The 23,188-nt window shown below is 47.8% G+C and overlaps 1 protein-coding gene and 2 long non-coding RNA genes across 9 annotated transcripts in view; 1 reads left to right on the forward strand and 2 right to left on the reverse strand.

The window, feature by feature from the left end:
• The window catches only part of LOC105487217 (oxysterol binding protein 2), a 222,089-nt gene that overhangs the window by 59,264 nt on the left and 139,637 nt on the right, over positions 1–23,188 (forward strand). The window contains exon 1 of one of the 6 annotated variants that reach the window (XM_011750597.2): positions 17,985–18,130. The exons of the other annotated variants lie outside the window; for them this stretch is intronic. The gene's annotated coding sequence lies outside the window, so the exon portion shown is untranslated. Of the gene's footprint in view, positions 1–17,984; positions 18,131–23,188 lie in introns of those variants that run through there. 6 annotated transcript variants of the gene reach the window in all.
• LOC139358712 (uncharacterized) overlaps positions 1–23,188 on the reverse strand; it is a 43,694-nt gene that overhangs the window by 17,735 nt on the left and 2,771 nt on the right. Inside the window, exons 2-3 of one of the 2 annotated variants that reach the window (XR_011614062.1) lie at positions 21,173–21,315; positions 20,232–20,361 (exon numbers count right to left, since the gene is read on the reverse strand). This is a non-coding gene — a long non-coding RNA (uncharacterized lncRNA). Of the gene's footprint in view, positions 1–20,231; positions 20,362–21,172; positions 21,316–23,188 lie in introns of those variants that run through there. The other variant, XR_011614061.1, reaches the window with a different exon arrangement.
• On the reverse strand, positions 367–17,905 carry LOC139358711 (uncharacterized). The gene is made up of 3 exons (XR_011614060.1): positions 17,759–17,905; positions 617–713; positions 367–502 (listed from the first exon to the last, which is right to left on the reverse strand). It is a non-coding gene; the product is annotated as an uncharacterized lncRNA (long non-coding RNA).

Consider the following 23,188-nt stretch of genomic DNA (forward strand, 5'->3'; position numbering starts at 1 on the left):
TTATTTATTTATTTATTTTAATATGGAGTCCACACTGTCACCCAGGCTGGAGTGCAGTGGTGCGATCTCGGCTCACTGCATGCAACCTCCGCCTCCTGAGGCTGGTCTTGAACTCCTGAGCTCAGGTGATTTGCCTGCCTCAGTCTCCCAAAGTGCTGGGATTACAGGTGTGAGCCACTACGCCCGGCCTAAACTAAAAAACTTCTAAGACCCCGGAACCTTTTAAATTTTTTATTGTTCATCTCCTCGATAGAACCTAAGTTCCTTGAGGGCAGAGAGAGCCTATATGTCTTGTTTCCATGGTGACCTCAGGGCCAGGCCCTGAGTTTGTTACTGGAGTTGGTGCCCAGCAAGGATCTGTTGTGGGGCCAGTGTGCCGTGACACGCTTGGCAGCACCAGCAGTGTCCTTGCAGAAGAAGACTGTGGTGTTGCAGTTCCTTTCCACCTGTTGTCACCAGAAAAGGGGGTCTGGTCCCAGATCCCCAGAGTGGGTTCTTGAATCTGTCGCAGGAAAGAATTCAAGGCGAGTCACAGAGTGAAGTTAAGATCACTTATTACAGACTACTCAATTACAGAGTAGGGTGTCCTCAGAAAGCAAAAGGAGCAATGCGCTACCTTAAAAGTAGTGCTTGCTTATATAGGTTGTTAAGAATTGTGTATTTAGGCCGGTCAGGAGTTCGAGATCAGCATGGCCAACATGGTGAAACCCCGTCTGTAATAAAAATACAAAAATTAGCTGGGCGTAGTGGTGCGCGCCTGTAATCCCAGCTAGTTGGGAGGCTGAGGCAGGAGAATCGCTTGAACCCGGGAGGCAGAAGTTGCAGTGACTACACTCCAGCCTGGGCGAGACAGAGCAACACTCTGCCTACAAACAAACAAACAAACAAACAAAAAAGAATCGTGTATTTATTACAAAGGCTGGTGATTAACTAGTGGCAGACTATTAGTATTGTTACTTTCCTATTGTTACTAATTCTTGATTTTAGCAAGAATTTATCAGTGTACTATTATTTTTAAATCAAAACCTATTCTTAAACTAAGAATGCTTTTTTGTTCTTAAAGTACTGGGACATTTCCATAAGTTCTGAGTCTTTAGTTGGTTAATATCATTAGCTCATTCCCTCAACTATAAACATGTGACCAGGACTGCCCAAACTCCTGGGAATGTAACCCAGCAGGTTTGGCTTTATCTGGGCTTTATCCAAGATGGAGTCACTGTGGCTAGGATGCCTCTGACACTGTCACCACTGGAACAAATGAACTTGTGACATTTGGCTGGAGAAAGGAAGCCCAGGCAGAACCTGCTTGAATTGCAAGTTTGAAGGTTCAGGGTGTGCAAATGAAGCCACAGACTCGTTTCTAATTCTGTTTGTTGTTTATTTTTGAGATGGAGTCTTGCTCTGTCACCCAGACTGGAGTGCAGTGGCGCGATCTTGGCTTACTGCAACCTCCGCCTCCCGGGTTCAAGCAATTCTCTTGCCTCAACCCCCTAATTATCTGAGATTACAGGCATGTGCCACAATACCTGGCTAATTTTTGTATTTTTAGTAGAGACGAGGTTTTGCCATGTTGGCCGGGCTGGTCTTGAACTCCTGACCTTAAGTGATCTGCCCACCTCAGCCTCCCAAAGTGTGAGGATTACAGACGTGAGCCACCGCGCCTGGCCACAGACTCGTTTCTAGTGACACAAGCAGAACCAGGAGTGGAAGTAGTGAGACTGATTTCTGCTTGGTCAAGAACAGAGCTCACTATGAGAGGGAGGGAGAAGTGAGGAACATAGTGAAAGATCGGAGCCAGAGGGCTGGGCCTGAGGCAGGGCCTGAGGGTCCTCCCAGTGTTTCAGTGCTGTCATTCTGGGCTAAGTTGGCATTTCTTTAACTGTTCCCTTTCCACATTTGGTAGAATATTCTGCAGTACTGTGGACAGAGCAGTGGGCCCAGGGGCAGGTCTGACGCTGGATAAGTCACTATGTCTCATGGTGCCTCCTCCTCCTGTCTATGGAATGAACAACTGGCCAAGCTTCTCCCCAAGTCCAGCTCTGGGGCCTTGGTCAAATCAGTGAATGCTTCCGAGCTCCAGTTCCCTGTCTTTGGCATTCCTGCTTAGTTGCTGGGAGGATTACACAATGGTAAATGGGAAGTGTGTTGTACTGTGGATGCAACCAATTCCATTCACGCTGGCATTGCTGGCGGGTCATATGCCCCATGTAAACAAAAAAATACAATTCGAAGGCCCTCCAGCCGTCTCAATGGGATTTCCTCCTAGGCCAGGGCACTCTAAAATGTAACCTGAAAGACTGGTTCAGGTTATGATGGGAAGTGGGAGTCTCATGCCTCATAATACCTCTCATAACACCTCATGCCTCATAATACCTCTCATAACACCTCATGCCTCATAATACTTCTCCGATGTTAACATCAACACAGACCTTAAGTCTGATAAGAAACATTGGCAATCTATTCTCTCTGAAGCCTGCTACCTGGAGGCTTCATCTGCATGGTAAAAGTTTGGTCTCCATAACCTCTTATCCCAACCCAGGTATTCCTTTCTAGTGATAACTCTTTTTTTTTCTTTTTTTTTTTTTTTTGAGATGGGTCTCTATCTGTCGCCCAGGCTGGAGTGCAGTGGCACGATCTCAGCTCACTGCAACCTCTGCCTCCCAGGTTCAAGCAATTCTCCTGCCTCAGCTTTCTGAGTAGCTGAGATTACAGGCATGCGCCACCATGCCTGGCTAATTTTTCTATTTTTAGTAGAGTTGGGTTTCACCATCTTGGCCAGGCTGGTCTTGAACTCCTGACCTCAGGTGATCCACCAATCTCAGTCTCCCAAAGTGCTGGGGTTACAGATGTGAGCCACTGCACCCAGCCTCTATTGATAACTCTTAAAATCAATTGCCAATTAGAAAAAATTTAAATCTACTTGTAACATGGAAACCCTGTCCCCTTCAAGTTGTCGCACCTTTCTGGACCAAACCGATGTATTTCTTAAATGTATTTGATTGAAGTTTCATGTCTCCCTAAAATGTATAAAATCAAGCTGTACCCCAACCACCTTGGCACATGTTCTCAGGATCTCCTGAGGGCTCTGCCAGGGGCCGTGGTCACTCATATTTGGCTCAGAATAAATCTCTTCAAATATGTGTGTGTGTGTGTGTGTGTGTGTGTGTGTGTGTGTGTGTGTGTATTTTTTTTTTTTTTCCTTTTTTCTTGAGATGGAGTCTCACTCTGTCATCCAGGCTGGAGTGCAGTGTGCGATCTCAGCTCACTGCAACCTCCACCTCCCAAGTTCAAGCGATTCTCCTGCCTCAGCCTCCCAAGTAGCTGGGATTACAGGTGCCCGCCACCATGCCTGTCTAGTTTTTGTATTTTTAGTAGAGACAGGGTTTTGCCATGTTGGTCAGGCTAGTCTCCAACTCCTGACTTGAGGTGATCCTCCTGCCTCAGCCTCCCAAAGTACTGGGATTATAGGCGTGAGCCACTGCACCCAGCCCTCTTCAAATATTTTACAGAGTTTGACTCTTTTCGTTGACACCCAGCACTCATAAAATCATTTGCCCACAGCTGGTGGCAGGAGATGGGGCAGAATCACCCGCAGGAGATTAGGCGCCCAGGGCGTTTGAGAGGTGAAGGGAAAAAACTGCTTTTACTGTCTCCAAACAACTTATGTCCAACAATATGTGTTTCCCCAAAATGAGGTGCAGCAGCCCCCAAGGGATACACCTCCGGAAAGACATTCACCTTCTGCTCAGGGCAAAGATATGCTGCTTGTGGCCGCGGGAGGGAGAGCCATGGTCATCCTGGGGGAGGCGTGCTCACACTTCCCAAAAAAGGACCTGTGTTAGTCACAGAGGAGTCTGCAAGCGGGGACGGTGGCCCTTCCCTGCCAGCCCTTCCCCAGCTGTGCACCCAGCCCCCTCTGCTCACTGCAGTAGTGATTCTCTGCTTATACACCTAAAATTTGACCTTTTGGGGTTTTCCAGTTTTATATTTGTGGCTTGAACCTGCCAGTTGCCTAAAATGAGCTGAGGAAAGGAATACTTATTTCCAGGCCACATACTTTTTCTTCCCTTCCCTTCCCTTCCCTTTCCCTTTCCCTTTCCCTTTCTCTTTCCCTTCCCTTTCCCTTACCTTTCCTTTCCCTTTCCTTTCCTTTTTTGAGATGGAGTCTCGCTCTGTCATCTAGGCTAGAGTACATTGGCATGATCTTGGCTCACTGCAACTTCCGCCTCCTGGTTCAAGCGATTCTCCTGCCTCAGCCTCCTGAGTAGCCTCCGAGTAGTACAGGCACTGCCACCACACCTGGCTAATTTTTGTATTTTTAGTAGAGATAGAGTTTCTCTATGTTTGCCAGGCTGGTCTCGAACTCCTAACCTCACCCACCCCAGCTTCCCAGAGTGCTGGGATTACGGGTGTGAGCCACTGCCTCCGACCTAGGCCACAATATAATTTTTATCATATAAAAATAATCCCTGGCCAGGTGAGGTGCCTCATGCCTGTAATACCAGCACTCTGGGAGGCCAAGGTAGCTGGATCACTTGAGGTCAGGAGTTTGAGACTAGCCTGGCAAACACGGGGAAACCCTATATCTACTAAAAATACAAAAATTAGCTGGAGGCTGGGCGCGGTGGCTCACGCCTGTAATCCCAACACTTTGGGAGGCTGAGGTGGGTGAATCACTTGAGGTCAGGAGTTCAAGACCAGCCTGGACAACATGGTGAAACCCCGTCTCTACAAAAATAAAAAAATTAGCCGGTCATGGTGGCACACATCTGTAATCCCAGCTACTCAGGAGGCTGAAGCAGGAGAATCACTTGAACCTGGAGGCACAGGTTACATGAGCTGAGTTTGCACCACTGCACTCCAGCCTGGGCAACAGAGTGAGACTCTATCTCAAAAAAAAAAAAAAAAAATAGCTTGGCATGGTGGTGCGTGGCTGTAATCCCAGCTACTTGGGAGGCTGAGGCAGGATAATCACTTAAAACAGGGAGGTGGAGGTTGCAGTGAGCGGAGATTGCACCACTGCACTGCAGCTTGGGTGACAGAGTGGGACTCCATCTCAAAAAATAAAAATAAAAATCCCTGGTAGACTTCTGTACCTTATATGCTCTTGTACATTAACTTTTCAGAGGGAATGAATGTCATTTAAATGGCGTGGTCCTATAAACCAAAAAATATCTGAGACAATTTCAATCAGTTTAGAAGTTTATTTTGCCAAAATTAAGGACTTACCCATGACACAGTCTCAGGAGGTCCTGACAACATGTGCCCAAGCAGGCTACAGCTTGTTTTTTTTTTTTTTTTTTTTTTTTTTTTTTTGAGACGGAGTCTCACTCTGTTGCCCAGTGGCACGATCTTGGCTCACTGCAAGCTTTGCCTCCAGGGTTCACGCCATTCTCCTGCCTCAGCCTCCCGAGTAGCTGGAACTACAGATGCCCACCACTATGCCCAGCTAATTTTTTTTTTGTATTTTTAGTAGACACAGGGTTTAACCATGTTAGCCAGGATGGTCTCGATCTCCTGACCTCATGATCTGCCCGCCTTCGCCTCTTAAAGTGCTGGTATTACAGGTGTGAGCCACCGCGCCCAACCTACAGCTTGTTTCTATACATTTTAGGCAGACATAAGACATCAATCAATGCAAGATGTACATTCCTTCAGTCCAGAAAGGCGGGACAGGGGTGCAAATGGGTAGGAGGGGTGGGTGAGGTTTCCAGGTCATAGGTGGATTCAAAGATTTTCTGAATGACAGTTGGTTGAAAGAGCTTATCTAAAGACCTGGAATCCATACAAGGGAGTGTCTGGGTTCAGATAAGGGGTCCTGGAGACCAGGGTTCTTATTATGCAGACGAAGCCTCCAAGTAGCAGACTTCAGAGAGGATAGATTGTAAATGGTTCTCACCAGACTTAAAAAGGTGCCACACTCTTAGTTCTCTCCTAGATCAAGGAAAAGACCTGGAAAAGGAAAGAGATTCTCTAGAGAACGTAGACTTTCCCAAGAGACAGATTTGCAGGGCCATTTCAAAATATGTCAAAGAAATGTATTTTCAGGTAAAATACTTTGATCTCTTTTAGGGCCCACTATTTGTCATGTGATACTATACTAGAGTCAGGCTGGAACTTGGTGTCATTGCTACAAAATGTCTTAAGATCTCTGCTTTAATGTTAATGCTAGCCAGCTGTGCCTGAATTCCAAAGGGAGGAGGGTACAGAGGCATGTCCAACCCCCACTTCCCATCATGGCCCTAGCTAGTTTTTTTAGGTTAACTTTGGAGTGCCCTTGGCTGAAAGGAGGAGCCCATTTCCATGGTTGCGGGGCTTCGAATTTTTTTTCAGTTTACAGCCCTATGTGAACTCAAACTTCAGGAGCAAGGTATGGCAGCTCCCACAGAGGTAAGAACCAAGACCCTCTGTGGTTGGAAGGGAGGGTCTTCCAGCCCTTCCTTGGAAGATTCAGGATAACTTGGTGGAGACAGCTCCATGCTCCTTCCCTTGAAGCTGAGGGGATTGGCCTGGGCAGGATCTGGGACTAGGGCCTCCATCTGCCCAGGAAGGTGGTGGATGGGAAGGCTGGACAGGCTCAGTGGCCAGAGTGTAGAAGTCACCTGTCCACCCCAGGAGGCCAGACCATCTTTGGTCAGCAGCCACCACAGAGCAGGATGATGTGCTTTCCAAGGCTTTTGCATGTGATGGTTTGAACACGGGTTATTTGGCTTCCTTTGAAAAGAGTTACTGTTGGACTTATCCCCAGGAGAAGGGCATATTTGCCTGCAGCCCTTCAGGGGGAAACAAACTTTTTTCACATATTTCAAGTTATGAGAGGGATTTGAAAGCAGCGAAGCAAGCATGTCCTGTAGAAAGCCCTGGAATTCAGTGGCCTTTTCTCCAGCCAGTTTGGTATTCCTTCCGTTTTGCCTGGTGGCAACTCTCACATTCCCTTCCACCTGTGTATTTGGGGCTGGATGACACATTTTTCCTTGTGTGGAATTTATTTGTTCTTAATTGTTATGCCCAAATATTGTGTGACATCGATCAAACTCTGAGAAATCAGAGGCACACAGTTCTTGTGAGAATTACATTAGGTCTTTCTGCTGCTTGGGGAAAAAATAGATTTTCCTTTGAATCTTTTTATAAATCATCACTCAAAGAAATGGACTTCAGCCAAAAATTGGGCAGACTTTTCCAAGTGCGTGAGAAGATGCCGAAACTCCCTAGATGGTGTTTTCCCTGCACGCTGCCTCTGTTTATATTTCCTGTTTATTGTTGACATTGGAAGACTCCTGTTCTGTGAAAGAAAGCAAGGCAATCCTGCAAGGTCACTCAAAGGTAAAATGGTTCTTATGCACTAAAGTGCATGCATATGTCCCTCAGCAGGCTTTGATTGGTGTCCTTGTGTGTCCTGGGGGCTGAGCCAGATGCAGGGAACTCAGAGATAAACAGGCACAGGCTTGGACCTGGCCTTTGAGGAGCTCACTGTTTGGGGCTGAGGAGAGACTCGTGTGGGCAGCACAGGTACGCTGGCCCATGTGGAGGAGAGAAGAGCTGTACCTGGGGTGGAGTAGGCACCTCACCTTCTCCCTGTGCCCCTTGCCTCACACCCCACCCTGCTCTGTAGCAAGCTGTCTTACCCTCCCCACGTCCTTTGTGTCACCTCTGAGGGCTCTCCCTTGTCCTTAGGGAAGCCTGTGTGCTGTGCTGTGCTGTCCTGCCCTGCCGGCCTCATGTTGGGGGTCTCCATGGGTGTCTGACTCCTCCACCTGGAGCTCCTCTGCATGGACGTCCTGCCGCTGTGCTGGGGCAGGGGGTGCACCTGTCCAGCCCCCGGGCTTCTGGATCAGCTTTGGTCATTGCCTCTTGGGGCTGCCTTTGCCCCACCTCAAAGCCTTCGCTTGCCATATAGCTGTCTGCTGACTACATCTTCCTATCCCCATCACTGATCTTCCCCACATCTGTCTTCAAGCGCATACAAACTCCCTGTCCTCTGCTTTCTTCCTGTGTACCCCTTCCTGCTGGGCAGCCTCTCCTCTTTCTTGCGAGGACCCTATCTTCCTGACCTCTTGGCTTTCAGCACATGCATCTCCAGTGCCCTCGCCAGGATCAGCTCACTTGTGTCCCCCTGTGGGCATCTTCTCAGCTGCGGAGGAACAACATCTATAGCTGTGTAGGCCGTGGCCACTAAACAGTCATGCTTTACACCCACTGGGCATGCCAGACCCAGGGGGCGCTTAGAGCAGAGAGGGTGTGGAGCTCTGGGCAGCTGATGTCTGGGACCTCAGATGATGTCCTGGGTCGTAGTTAGGGGACTTCCCTGCTGGTCTGGAGATATCACCAGAGAAACCAGAGCTCACCACAGGACCAAGCAGCCTTTCAAAACAGTCCTTATTATCAGATTCTCAATTCCTTTCTTATCCTTTATTAGAAAAATTCATATGAGGAAGGGCATGGAGTTTTCTGTCGTTCTGATGAGGAGTCAGGCAAACCCAGGACTGTGTGATCGGCTGGCTATTCAAGCAGCTTCCAAAGTGTAGGCCTCCTTTGACTTCGGGAAGCTTTGTCTTGTTTCCAGCTGCCATCTGGTGGCTGGATTGAGGCCCTTCGGAGGGCATGTTGAGTCAGCCAGGGCTGGCTTGCTCACCTGTCTTTTTAAACTCCCCGCGGGGTCATCAGAATGTGGGACCTCTGGGGAGAAGAGTCCAACCAGAAGGAACTTCTACCTACGCAGCCCCCACCCTCCAAGAGGGGCAAACTTGGCCCGGGGACTGGTCGATTGTGCCCCTCCTCAGCGTTCCCCTCCTCATGCCTCTCATTCTTCCAAATCCTGGTGTCTTGGTGCCTCTGCTAGGATTGCACCCCACCCATCTCAGCCCTCAGGTCCACCAGGGCCCTTGGCCATGGAGCTTGTCCTCAACCCCTGGGCCTCATTCCCTGGTCAGCATGCCCTTGCATCTTCAGCTATGCCTTAGCGTGCAGCACCAGTTCCCACGCAGCCTGACCTCACTAGGCCCTGTCCACCTCTGCCCCACGTGGCCACCTCCAGACCCTGTGGGCTCTGGCTTAGTAATCTGAAAGTCAGAAGCGCTTTTCTGGCCACCAGAGCAGTTACCCTTCCAGTGCCCTTCCAGATCTGACTCCTCCAGGCGGCAGTCGCGTTTTTCTTTTCCTTTCTCACTTGGCCTCACCCTGTGGTTCACCCCTGCTGGGGTGAGTTCTTCCTGTCTCTCCTGGTTGTCCGGCTTCCTTCACACCTGTCTGTCCTCTCTCTAACCATGGGGCAGCCCAGGCACTAGACAGGTCGGGCCCGAATCCAGACTGTGTCACTTACAAGCTAGGTCCCTCTGCCTCTGTCTCCTCACCCATAAAGTGTATGTAGTGATAAAGACCTCTTAGGAGGCCGGGCGCGGTGGCTCAAGCCTGTAATCCCAGCGCTTTGGGAGGCCGAGACGGGCGGATCACGAGGTCAGGAGATCGAGACCATCCTGGCTAACACGGTGAAACCCCATCTCTACCAAAAAAATACAAAAAATTAGCCTGGCGAGGTGGCGGGCACCTGTAGTCCCAGCTACTCGGGAGGCTGAGGCAGGAGAATGGCCTAAACCCGGGAGGCAGAGCTTGTGATGAGCTGAGATCTGGCCACTGCACTCCAGCCTGGGCGACAGAGCGAGACTCCGTCTCAAAAAAAAAAAAAAAAAAAAAAAGACCTCTTAGGGGCCGGGCGTGGTGGCTTACACCTGTAACCCCAGCACTTTGGGAGGCTGAGATGGGCAGATCACAAGGTCAGGAGTTTGAGACCAGCCTGACCAATATGGTGAAACCCCGTCTCTACTACAAATACAAAAATTAGCCAGGTGTGGTGGCGTGCACCTGTAGTCAAAAAACCTCTTAGAGTTGTCAAGAGGGATAAATCAAATCATGTTACAAACTGCCCAGCAGTCACTGGAGTGTGGTGACCACTCAGCTGACGGCAGTGACATTGTTGGTCTTTTGGTGATGACCTGTCAGTTCTGCACCTTCTACCTTCAGGCAGGGGTGATAGGGTCCTCTGCTGAGCACACGTACATATGCTATGCAGCCACGTTCTGCAGTGACCCTCCAGCCATGCAGACCACACTCGTCAAACCCAGGGTATCTGCTGGGCCTTGATCAGTACCTGTCCCCTTCGTGTGAGTCCCCCACCACCCTTCTCTCCCATCTCCCAGTGGCTCTAGAAGTCTTTGCTACTCTGTGTATTTTCTTTTTTTTTTTTTTTGAGACGGAGTCTCGCTCTGTCGCCCAGGCTGGAGTACAGTGGCCGGATCTCAGCTCACTGCAAGCTCCGCCTCCCGGGTTTACACCATTCTCCTGCCTCAGCCTCCCGAGTAGCTGGGACTACAGGCGCCCGCCACCTCACCCAGCTAGTTTTTTGTATTTTTAGTAGAGACGGGGTTTCACCGGGTTAGCCAGGATGGTCTCGATCTCCTGACCTCGTGATCCGCCCGTCTCGGCCTCCCAAAGTGCTGGGATTACAGGCTTGAGCCACCTCGCCCAGCCTACTCTGTGTATTTTCACTGCTACCTCCTGCCACACCACAAAAGATCTTGCTTCCTCATGCATAGAACAAAACCAGATCCACAGCCTGAGCCCCTCAGCTTTCTGCCATCACACTTACGCTCTCTGCATCCCCCCTGCCATGTGAATCCCAAATGATTCTAATAGAGACATTTCTGCCCTTTGCAGTAGTGCCCAACTTCAAAGGGTGATTTTCTCCATCTTGCTGGGGGAGTTGGTTTTATCGCTGTTTTCTTTCTTTTCTTTTCTTTTCTTTTTTTTTTTTTTTTTTTTGAGACAGAGTCTTGCTCTGTCGCCCGAGCTGGAATGCAATGGCACGATCTCGGCTCACTGCAACCTCCGCCTCCCGGGTTCAAGTGATTCTCCTGCCTCAGCCTCCCGAATAGCTGGGTCTACAGGTGGGCCCCACCATGCCCGGCTAATTTTTGTATTTTCAGTAGAGACAGGGTTCCACCATGTGGGCCAGGCTGGTCTCAAACTCCTGACCTCAAGTGGTCTGCCCGCCTCGGCTTCCCAAAGTGCTGGGATTACAGGCGTGAGCCGCCGCACCCAGCCTTATCACTGTCTTCTCTCTCCTGTAGCCTCAGCCTCTCTCCTGGCCTCTTCCCACTGCATATGAACCCACCACTCGCTACTTTGAAACTGTCCTAGCCAAGGTCTCAGGTCACTTTCCAGACCTGGCAGATGACCAAGAAGTGAACCTGGGTGTCACCTTGAGTCCTGCCCTCCCTGATCCATCATGTGCATCTTGTCAGTAGATCCTGTTAGTGCCAGACCTGAGCACTTTCACATCTGCCCACTGCCCTCCATCTGCCTGGCCTCCAACCCAGTTTCACTACCCGACCTCCCAGATTCTGGACAGCAAGAGTGAGTCTTTTAAAATTCAGTTCTGCTCGGTTCCAGTTCCAGGTAGGATTAAGTGAGAAGGTTTCACTCTGCAGCTATGAAACGTGGACAGGGCCGGGCGCAGTGGCTCATGCCTGTAATCCCTGCACTTTGGAAGCCTGAGGCAGGCCAATCACTTGAGGTCAGGAGTTGGAGACCAGCCTGGCCAACATGGTGAAACCCCGTCTCTACTAAAAATACAAAAGTTAGCTGGGTGTGGTGGCGCACATTTGTAGTTCTAGCTACTGGGGAGGCTGAGGTGTGAGAATCACTTGATCCCAGGAGTAAGTGGTTGCAAATAGCCGAGATGGCACCACTGCATTCCAGCCTGGGTGACAGAGTGAGACTCTGTCTCAAAAATAAAATAAAATGTGGACAGAATGCACAGAGCAGCTATTTGAGCACCCTGAAAATTAAGTAGCCACAAGCAGACTGGAGAAGACCAGAATCTGCGGTAACACCAAACAGGTGGTGAGGTTACAATTTTTTCCCTCCAGTGTCTTCTAGAGTGGACTGAGGGGAGACCCAGAAGTAAGCAGACAGATAAAACTCCTGGAGAAGCCCTCTAGTTCAGGTTCAAGAAGGAAAGGGCCCCCTGGCAGTGATAGAAGTGGCAAGGAGAGGCCCGCAGGTGTCAAAAACTCAGAAGAATCCATCCATGCCAGTAGGAAGAGCTCTAGTCCCAAGAGGTGAGGCAACCCCCGTTACATTTTTCTCTCACTCTTCCTACCACTTAGCCCCTGAAATAGGTGCAGTGGTGGGAAGTGGGCAACCAGAGGACTGAAACAGAGAGCCTGAGAGAACCAGAAAAAAACAGGAGATTGCAGAGAGAGAACACCTTGGGAAAGTGACCCCCATAACGTTGTTTTCATGAACTCCTGGCTTCACGTCCAAGCTGCACATGGATGGATCTGATCCTAAACAGCGTACTAAAGATTTTGAGAACTGAACTTAAAGCTACATGAATACCCACGTCCCTGTGGCCACTGACTGGCACACATGTGGGACAGATCCAACTAGTACTGCAAAGGGCCAGGCATGGTGTAACCTGGCACTTTGGGAGGCTGAGGCGGGTGGATCACTTGAGGCCAGGAGTTCGAGACCAGCTGGCCAACATGATGAAACCTCATCTCTACTAAAAATGCAAAAATTAGCCAGGTGTGGTGGTGCACACCTGTAATCCCAGCTACTTGGGAGGTTGAGGCAGGAGAATCACTTGAACCTGGGAGGTGGAGCTTGCAGTGAGCTGAGATTGCACCACTGCACTCCAGAGCAAGACTCTGTCTCAAAAACAAAAACAGTACTGCAAAGGCTTTGAAAATGGAACAAACAGTGAAACCACCACCCAGAGAAGGCTGGTCCCTATGTGTGACTTTAACCCAACTTATCTGATAGACTGCTAAAATGAAAATATCAAATTACCAACATCAGGAATGAAATAAACAATTAATAGCACAAACAAACACAAAAGGACAATACTACAAAAACATAAAATAGATTTAAAAAATACATAAAAGGGGCCGGGCGCGGTGGCTCAAGCCTGTAATCCCAGCACTTTGGGAGGCCGAGACGGGCGGATCACGAGGTCAGGAGATCGAGACCATCCTGGCTAACACGGTGAAAACCCGTCTCTACTAAAAAGTACAAAAAACTAGCCGGGCGAGGTGGCGGGCGCCTGTAGTCCCAGCTACTCGGGAGGCTGAGGCAGGAGAATGGCGTGAACCCGGGAGGCGGAGCTTGCAGTGAGCTGAGATCCGGCCACTGCACTCCAGCCTGGGCGACAGAGTGAGACTCCGTCTCAAAAAAAAAAAAAAAAAAAAAAAAAAAAAAAATACATAAAAGGAATGCTACAGACAACTCTGCTGACAAATTTGACAACTTGGATGAAATGAACCAATTCCTCAAAAATCAAATTCTAACATTCGCCCAAGATCAAATCCATAAACTGAATAATCCTATAACTATTAAAGAAGTTGCATTCATAGTTTAAAACACTTCAAAAAACGAATCTTCAGGCCTCTATGATTTCACAGGTAAATTTTATCAAATATTTGAAAAAAGAATAACACTATTTCCACACAATGTCTTCCAGAAAACAGAAGAGGAGTGAGTAATTTTCTTTTTTCTTTTTCTTTCTTTTTTTTTTTTTTTTTTTTTTTTGAGACAGAGTCTCGCTCTGTCGCCCAGGCTGGAGTGCAGTGGTGCAGTCTTGGCTCACTGCAACCTCTGCCTCCTGTGCTCAATCTATTCTTCTCCCTCAGCCTCCTGAGTAGCTGGGATTACAGGCGTGTGCCACCATGCCCAGCTAATTTTTTTGTATTTTTAGTAGAGACAGGGTTTCACCATGTTGGCCAGGGTCATCTTGAACTACCGACCTCAGATGATCCGCCTGCCTTAGCCTCCCAAAGTGCTGGGATTACAGGTGTGAGCCACAGCGCCCAGCTTTTTTTTTTTTTTTTTTTTTTTTTTTTTTTTATGACAGAGTCTTGCGCTGTTGCCCAGGCTGGTCTGGAACTTCTGACCTCAAGTGATCTGCTCGCCTCAGCCTCCCAAAGTGCTAGGATTACAGGCGTGAGCCACTGTGCCCGGCCAGGAGTGAGTAATTTCTAAAGCATTTATAAGGACAGCATACCCTGATACCAAACTGAACAAAGATAGTACAAGAAAAGAAAACTTCAGACCAATATTTCTTATGAGCATAGATGAAAACATCTTCAACAAAATGTTAACAATTTGAAACCAGCAATATAATAGAATAGTGATCCATGATCAAGTGGATTTCATGCTGGAGTGCAAGACAGGTGCAAGATAGGTTCCGTATTTGAAAATCAATATATGGGGCTGGGGGCAGTGGCTCGCACCTGTAATCCCAGCACTTTGGGAGGCCACTGCAGGCAGATCAGTTGAGGTCAGAAGTTCAAGAGCAGCTTGGCCAACATGGTGAAACCCTGTCTCTACTGAAAATACAAAAATTAGCAAGGCATGGTGGTGCACCTCTGCAGTCTCAGCTACTTAGGAGGCTGAGTCAGGAGAATCACTTGAACCCTGGTGGGGGCGGAGGTTGCAGTGAGTGGAGATCACACCACTGCACTCCAGCCTGGGCAACAGAGCAAGACTCTGTCTCAAAAAAAGAAAAAGAAAAAAAAATCAATATAAATGGAATCACAATATTAACAATCTAAGAAAAACTACATTATAATATCAATTGATACAGAAAAAGGCATTTGACAAAATTTAACATCATTCATGGTAAAAACTCTCAGCAAACTGGGAAATTCCTCCACCTGATTAAGGGCATCTTCAAGAAACTGACATCATATGTAGTGATAGGAGACTGAATGCTTTACCTTTCCCCCTAGGATCAGTAAAGTCAAGGATGTGCATGCTCACCGCTCATATTCATCCTTACACTGGAAGTCCTAGCCAGTATTATAATGCAAGAAAAAAGAAGTCAAAGGCACACAGATTGGGAAGAAAGAAACAGAGCTATCCCTATTTGCAAGTGACGTGATGGCTGTGTAGAAAAATCCCAAGAAGGCCAGGCGCGGTGGCTCACGCCTATAATCCCAGCACTTTGGGAGGCTGAAGTGGGAGATCACGAGGTCAAGAGATTGAGATCATTCTGGCTAACACAGTGAAACCCTGTCTCTACTAAAAATACAAAAAAATTAGCCGGGCATGGTGGCAGGCGCCTGTAGTCCCAGCTACTCAGGAGGCTGAGGCAGGAGAATGGTGTGAACCCGGGAGGTGGAGCTTGCAGTGAGCAGAGATCATGCCACTGCACTCCAGCCCGGGCGACAGAGCGAGACTCCGTCTCAAAAAAAATAAAGAAAAAGAAAAATCCCAAGAAATCTACAAAAATATTTTTAGAGTAAGTGAGTTTAACAAGGTCACAGGATACAAGGTCAGTATGTAAAGGCCAATCGTATTTCTGTGTACTAACAATGAACAATTGGTAACAAAAAATTTTTAAAAATCACTTACAATGACCCCATGAAATACTTAGATATACACAAAACAAATAGAGTATCTGTATGTAAATAGTGTTAAATACTGATGAAATAGAAGACCAAAATAAATGGAGAGACATACAATGCTCATGGATCAGAAGATTCAAGAGAGTAAAGACATCAGTTCTCCCTTGACTGGTCAGTAGCTTGAATGCAATTCCAATAAAAATCCCAGCAGGACATTTTCTCAGCATAGACAAGCTTATTATAAATTTATATGGAAAGATAAAGAAATTAGAATAGCTAAAGCAACTTTGAAAAAGAAGAATAAAGTTGGAGTAATTACCCAATTTTAAGACTTACCACAAAGAAACAAGACAGTGTGATGTTGGTAAATCCCATATAGATTAATGAGATAGACATATACATTAATGGAACAGAATAGAGAGTCCAGAAATGGGCCCGCACTAATAGATGGCTTTTGACAGCAGTGCAGAAACATTTTAATTGAGAAAAGATAATCTTTTCAACAAGTAGTGTTGGAACAATGGGACATCCATATGCAATAAAATGAATCTTGATTTATACTTCTGATTTATATACAATTTAACTCAAAATGTAAACCATACAACTATAATACTTTTACCTGTAATCCCAGCAGTTTGGGAGGCCGAGGCGGGTGGATCATTTGAGACCAGCCTGGGCGATATGGCGAAACCCCATCTCTACCCAAAATACAAAAATGAGCCAGGAGTACTGGTGTGTAACTATAGTCCCAGCTACTTGGGAGGCTGAGTAAGGAGAGAATCATTTGAACCTGGGAAGCAGAGGTTGCAGTGAACCGAGATTACACTACTGCACTCCAGCCTGGGTGACAGAGTGAGACTCCATCTCAAAAAAATAAAAATAAAATGCAATTTGGATTTATGTCTCTTCTCTGGCTCCTCTTGTCCTCTAGACCCATCCAGCTTCTGCTGTCTTCACTGGCACACCATCTTGCTGCCAGCCAGCATGAATGCTGTACCTCTTGTTGGCAAAGTCTGTTCCCAAGTATCCAGTCCCTTCCCACACCCTATTTTCCTTAAATCTGTTTACCCTCCAGGAAGAGACCATTCAGGAAAGCCTTCCCTGAGCCAGCCTCCTGCTTGGGCCAGATGTTGGCTCCCAGGTGTTTGCTCCTCGGCTCCGCCCCTTGAACATGGTGGCATAGCAGTTAGTCTGAGCATGGGCTTCCTAGAGCCTCAGAGTCCCTACTTGTCAGTCCCTTAGAAGCTTCAATTCTGTGCTTCCCAGAATCCCTTCAATCAAAGATTTCTAAGTCAGTGGGAGCAGAGATGCTAGAGCCGGCCTGCCTGGATTCAAATCATGGCTCCCACACTTACCCACTATGTGACCTTGGACAAGTTGCTTGCTGTCTTTTGCCTCATTTCTCTCCTTTGTAAAATGGTTTCATGATAGAACCAACTCTTAGAGGTACTATTAGCTTAGATAATGTGTGAAGAGATCTTGGCACATGGCTTGGCAAATGCTCGACTAAAGTAAGCTGCAGTTATTGATAGTCGCTTTCGCAGCTTTAAAGTAATACAGGTTCCCAAGTCCCCTGCCCTGCTGAAACAGAATAAGAATGACTTTTGGGGGCAGGGAGTACTTGTATTTCTCTTCAAAAGCTCCTTGAGTGGGATTGGCAGATTCAACAAATAAAAACACAGGTTGGAAGGGCGCAGTGGCTCACACCTGTAATCCCAGCACTTTGGGAGGCCGAGGCAGACAGATCACTTAAGTCAGGAGTTTAAGACCAGCCTGGCCAACATGGTGAAACCTGTTTCTACTAAAAATACAAAAATTAGCCCGGCATAATGGTGCACGCCTCTAATCCCAGCTACTTGGGAGGTTGAGGCAGGAGAATCGCTTGAACCCAGGAGGCGGAGGTTGCAGTGAGCTGAGATTGAGCCACTGCTCTCCAGCCTGGGCAACAGAGTGGCCAAAAAGAAAAAAAAAACCCCACAGGTCACTCAGGTTAATTTGAGCTTCAAATACAAAACGAATAATGTTTTAGGATAAGGATGTCTCATGCAATATTTGGGTAGTGTTTATACTAAAATTTATTTATTGTGTATCTGAAATTCAAATGTAACTGGGCATCCTGCATTTTATCTACGAGTATTTAACCCTATCCTGGGGGACCTCAATACCCAGCCCACTCTGGGTCTGTGCTCCCAACTCCCTGGTCCAAAGGCAAACCTCCAAGTCCGAAAAGAGAGAGTATCCTTTTACTCAACACAGGGGGGCGCTAGAAGATGGCTTGTTCGCTTTCTTTTCTGTAACTCAGTGTCTAGGGAAGCACCAGCAGGTTGGCTGGCTTGCAACAAATCTCTCCGTACCTGTGAGTCATTTTCCGATGTTCAGGTCTGTAAGAAGCTGATACAGAGTTGGCCACCTCCCTCTTGGGTCTTCCCTTCTGCGGGGCTAACCTAGAGCCTCAGGGGCTCCTCTGTTCTTGCTTCTCCCCTAGGCTCACCTGCCTTCCATTGATGTCATAACTCTATTCTGATATCACAGCCCCAGCCCAGCACTTGGAATTATCCCAGGCAGCCCAGGTTCTGCCCTTAGAGCAACTAAGGCAGGCAGTTGAGTGGGGCGAGGGGGTCGGGGGTGAGGAGGGGGCTGGGTGGCTGGTGGCCCTAGAGGCTGGCCCTAAAGAATACCTGGACAGCCTGCAATCCTATTGCTCCAAAATGAAAATCCTCTAAAAGGTAGGACTTCAAAGACTTTCCTCCTGTTCCTGTTGGCTGTGATCCCACTGAGGTGGAAATAAATCCCCCGGGAGTATGGCGTTGTTGTGGCTCTGTAAACAGCTCTCAGGAAACCTGCTGCCTGTGTGCCTGGGAATGTAAGTGGGCTTGGTCCACTCAACAGTCCTCTCTTCCCATTTGAAGGAAGAGTATTTCTTACTTGTTGTGGGAGTCATTCTTTAGTGCTTGGAGAAGGCCTGCAGATACTGATCCAGCTTGTTCTGTGGCCTCTGTCCTCACTCCCTAAGAAACTGGATGGGAACAGGCTTATGCTGTCCTCAGGACAAAGGGGAAATATAGGTGCATTCAAGCTATTGACCCTCAGACCCCTCGGTCCTGAGGAGGAGAGAAGCCCCGTCCTCCCAACTGGTCGGATGGTATAAAGAGCTCTCTTATGAACTCACTGAGTAAAAATTTGACTGGTATGGATTAAACAACAATAAAAGAAAACCCGGAATAACTTCTCTCTTGCTTTGATGGACATGAAGTCTTCCTGGGGGAGCATGTTAAAACTGCTAATTCCTAGGGCAGGACCACTGAGATTCAGATCCGATGGTCATATGGCACCTAGGAACCCCCATTTTAATTTTTTTTAATTTAATTTTTTTTTTTTTTTTATAGAGACAGGGCCTCACCATGTTGCCCATGCTGGTCTCAAACTGCTGGGCTCAGGCAGTTTTCCTGCCTCGGCCTCCCAAATTGCTGGGATTACAGGTATGAGACACCCGGCCCTCCCCCATTTTTATTTTTTATTTTTATTTATTTATTTTTGAGATGGGGTCTTGCTCTGTTGCCCAGGCTGGAGTGCAGTGGTATGATCTCAGCTTACTGCAACCTCCACCTCCCGAGTTCAGACAATTCTCCTGCCTCAGCCTCCCGAGTAATTGGGATGACAGGCATGTGCCACCATGCCTGGTTAATTTTTGTATTTTTAGTAGAGATGGGGTTTCACCATGTTGTCCAGGCTGGTCTTGAACTCCTGACCTCAAGTGATCTGCCCACCTCAGCCTCCCAAACTGCTGGAATTACAGACATGAGCAACTGCTTCCGGCCTTTGCCCATTTTTGTAATAAACATTCCACACAGGGCTCCTGCCAGCCCTCCAAGCCTCTCACTTTGAGAAGCACAGTCTGCTCTGTCAGACTCCCTGGATCGCTTATTGCTGCTAGCTCTCTTCCCCCATCTCCAAATTCCATGTTTTTCTTGGAGGGGGGTTTAATTCAGCTTTACTCCACATATTTATTTAATGTGCTGGATGCAGGAAGACAAAAGTTATGGTGTAGGGCCCTATTGTTCATCAGGTGCATTGTATCTGAGTTTTTGGCCCCTGCCTTCTAGGCCTAGGTGCAGCCCCTCTCTCTACCTAAGAAAACCGCTTGTGTCTATATCGGGAGTGCTATACCCTTTCTTCATCAGAGACTTTCTCTTCATGGTTCTCACTCGAACTGAAAAAATGGAATATAAGCATGAATTATTGGTCATTAAAACTGATAGTGGAGCCAGGCATGGCAGCTCATGCCTGTAATCCCAGCATTTTGGAAGGCTGTAGTGGGAGGATCGCTTGAGGCCAGGAGTGCAGAGCAGCCTGGACAACATAGCAAGACCCCATCTTTCAAAAAAAAAAAAGCTGGGTGTGGTGGCATGCACCTGTAGTCCTACCTATTCGAGAGACTGAGGTGGGGGGATCGCTTGAGCCCAGGAGGTCAAGGCTGCAGTGAGCTATGATCATGCCTGGGTGACAAAGCAAGACCCTTTCTCTAAAAACAAAAACAAAAAACTGGTAGTGGTGAAGGGCGTGGCTCATGGAAGGGATTGGTTTCTGTTTCTCTGGTGACCCTGGAATGAACATTGAATGGCACCTGGCAGGGCAGCCATAGCTCCTTGATCGCTCAGCAGCTCAAGGTGCAAATTCCTTACTCACCGGCTGCAAATTTGGGCTTTCCCAACAAAGCCACACAGCTTTCTGAACAAATAAACATATCTAGGTTAGTTCATAGGGTTTTTAGTTACTGTCTTGCCTGTGTGCTCTTGAAGTTTCCAGCCCTTTGTATTTGGCAGTGTTCAGGCATTCAAGCCTGGAGCCCGTGTAGTGCCAGGGCTTCCCTCCACGCTCTTGGTCCAGTGGAAAGCAGGACATGTCCTGGCACTTGGGTCTTGGTCTTCGGGTTGCAGAATGGAGGGGTTGACCTCACCTAAACCTTCCAAAAAGCAGATGGTCAGACTCTCTTCCCTTCAAACTCTTCTCTGCCCTGACTCACACCTGGGCCATTTCATCCCGTGAGACTGAGGGAGGAGCAAGGGAGTCCATGTTTCCCCTCCATGATGCCAGGACAGGAAGCTGGACTCAGTCTCCTTCACATGGCCAGGAAGGGGAGTACCTGACTGCCCATCTTGGTTTTGGGAGAGAGAAAAACCAGTGCCCAGTCTAGGAAATGAGGGTTTGGGGGATTGTGATAAAATAGAGGACAGGACTCTGCAGGTCAGGGACAGAGGTGCATCCCGAGGGCTCACTGCAGGCAGGGCCAGGTGGCTCACTGTTTGCAGCTTTAGCTGCACCTTGGATATAGTTGCTGCTCCGTAAACGTGTTGATTGACAGAGGCACAGGTGAAAACCTCAGAACAGTTGGGCTTAAGGATGCTTAAGTTGGGCTTAAGGATGCTAAAAAAAACTCTGGGATAGGATTTAATTTTTTTTTTTTTAACTGTTGTTATTATCAGCCTGGCCAACACAGTGAAACCCTGTCTCTACTAAAAATACAAAACAAAACAAAGCAAAAATTTAGCCGGGCATTGTGGCACGTGCTTGTAATCCCAGGCACTCTGGAGGCTGAGCCAGGAGAATTGCTTGAACCTGGGAGGCAAAGGTTTCAGTGAGCTAAGGTCACGCCACTGCACTCCAGCCTGGGCAACAGAGCGAGACTTTCTCTCTCTCAAAAAAAAAATTGTTGTTGTTATACAGAATAAACAGAAGTGAACAGAAGATTCTCGGGAATCGTTACATACCTGTCATCCAGATGCCACAGTTACCAGCTACCAGCTCATGGCCAGTCTTGTCTCTATGCCTCCATCCTCTTCCTCTATCTAAATCATTTTGAAGCCCATTGCAGAGGTCATAGCATTCCATTTGTTAACATGTCTGGATGTATCTTTAAAAGATCAGAATTCAGTTTTGTTTTGTTTTGTTTTATAACATAACCAAAGTGCTATGATCATATCAACAAATTAACAGTGGGTTGGAATAAAGCTTATTTAAAGGAGGCAGTCCTCTCCCTGTCTTAGAGAGTTTGCGGGAAGTAGAAAAGGGAATGCAGAGGGCTGGGAAAGGGGCCGCACATGTGCTTCCAGCAGCCAAGCTGGGCTCTGTTCAGTTCAGAGAAACCAAAAAGAGGTTAACAGCTCTCAGATGGGAGAGGATCCGGCCCTTCTCAAGGAAGGAGGGCTGGGCATTGGCAGGATGTGGTCTTCTGACCCTTGGCTTCATCAGGGGCCCTGCAGGGTAAAAGGTGAGGGGTGTGGGTTGGGGAGTTACTAATGGGAGCACAGTCAGTTCCCAGGTATCCACATTTGGAGGAGGAAGAGTCACCAGAAAGTAACAGGAAAATGATGGTCTTGTTCTTTAGGAGGTGTGAACAATTTGGATTTGGAAGTGACCCTATGACCCGTACAGATGGCTGCGGCTTACCCCTGAGAGACCTGTATAAATCAGTGCTAACTGAAAGAGGCCCAGGGTAAATGGGTCACCTGTGAGTTTGAATGCATGTGCTGAGCTCAAAGGAGATTGATGTTCAGTTCTCAGAGAAACTGAGTTGGATTTTCACACTGGGGGTGACAGCATTTGTTCTGAGCCCCTCCGCATGGGACTTTAGCCGGCCACCCAAGCCCAGGAGCCAGCCCAGAAGTGGCCACCTTATTTCAGTAGAAAAGTAGGCGTTATGGAATACGCCTCTGGGGGTGGGAGTTCTTCTTATGAAGAGGTCTGAACATAAGAAAAGTGGTTGTCTATAGTTTAAAACATTCTTGCAGCCGGGTGTGGTGGCTCATACCTATAATCCCAGCACTTTGGGAGGTGGAGGCAGGAGGATCACCTGAGCTCAGGAGTTCGAGACCAGCCTGACCAACATGGTGAAACCCCGTCTCTACTAAAAATACAAAAGTTAGCTGGGCGTGGTGGCATATGCCTGTAGTCCCAGCTACTCGGGAGGCTGAGGCAAGAGAATTGCTTGAACCGAGAGGTGGAGGTTGCAGTGAGTCAAGATCGCACCATTGCACCCCAGCCTGGGGGACAAGAGCAAGAAACTCCATCTCAAAAAAAAAAAAAAAAAAAAAAAAAAAAAAAGCATTGTTGCCATTAAGGTAATTTAAGCATCATTTTCCTGCCAGGGCAATTACCTTGATTACTGATTGTTTCCTTTGTAACTAGAAGGCATAATAGCACTTTCCTTTGTAATTATCAGATTGGAGAAGTTTATTCTTTGTTGCCGTTTAGGTGTTAACCTTCACGTGGATCCGTGGGCATGAGCACCGAACTCTGATGCAGGCAAGGCTGTCAACTCAGGATGTCACTAATTCTAGAGATGGAGGGTCCCGGGGTCCAGACCGGATGCCTGACCTAAACCCGAGGCTGGCAGGACTGTGACATTTCCCTGGATATCCCCTGCATTTCACTTTGTGAGTTTAAGCTTTGACTGGAGATGGTCATGGAAAGGTTGAGGCTGAGTATTCTGGGCTACAGAACTAGAAGGCTGGGCCCTGAGGTGGCCCCTCGGTCAGTTTGCTGAATCACAGTACCATGCCTGGTGGTATGAACAAGTATGGCTTAGTAAAAGGGACACAAAATGTGGGATCCTGGCATTGCTCTTGAGTCACTATGTGACTTTGGACGAGGCACTCTACCTCTCTAGGCTATTCTTTGCCCATCATAGGGACAAATAATGTCTGCATCATGAGATGGTTGTGAGAGTAAATAACAACAACAATAATATTTTTAAAATTAGGCTGGGCACAGTAGCTTATGCCTGT

Source organism: Macaca nemestrina, chromosome 15, assembly GCF_043159975.1.
Source record: "Macaca nemestrina isolate mMacNem1 chromosome 15, mMacNem.hap1, whole genome shotgun sequence".
Lineage (NCBI taxonomy): Eukaryota > Metazoa > Chordata > Mammalia > Primates > Cercopithecidae > Macaca > Macaca nemestrina.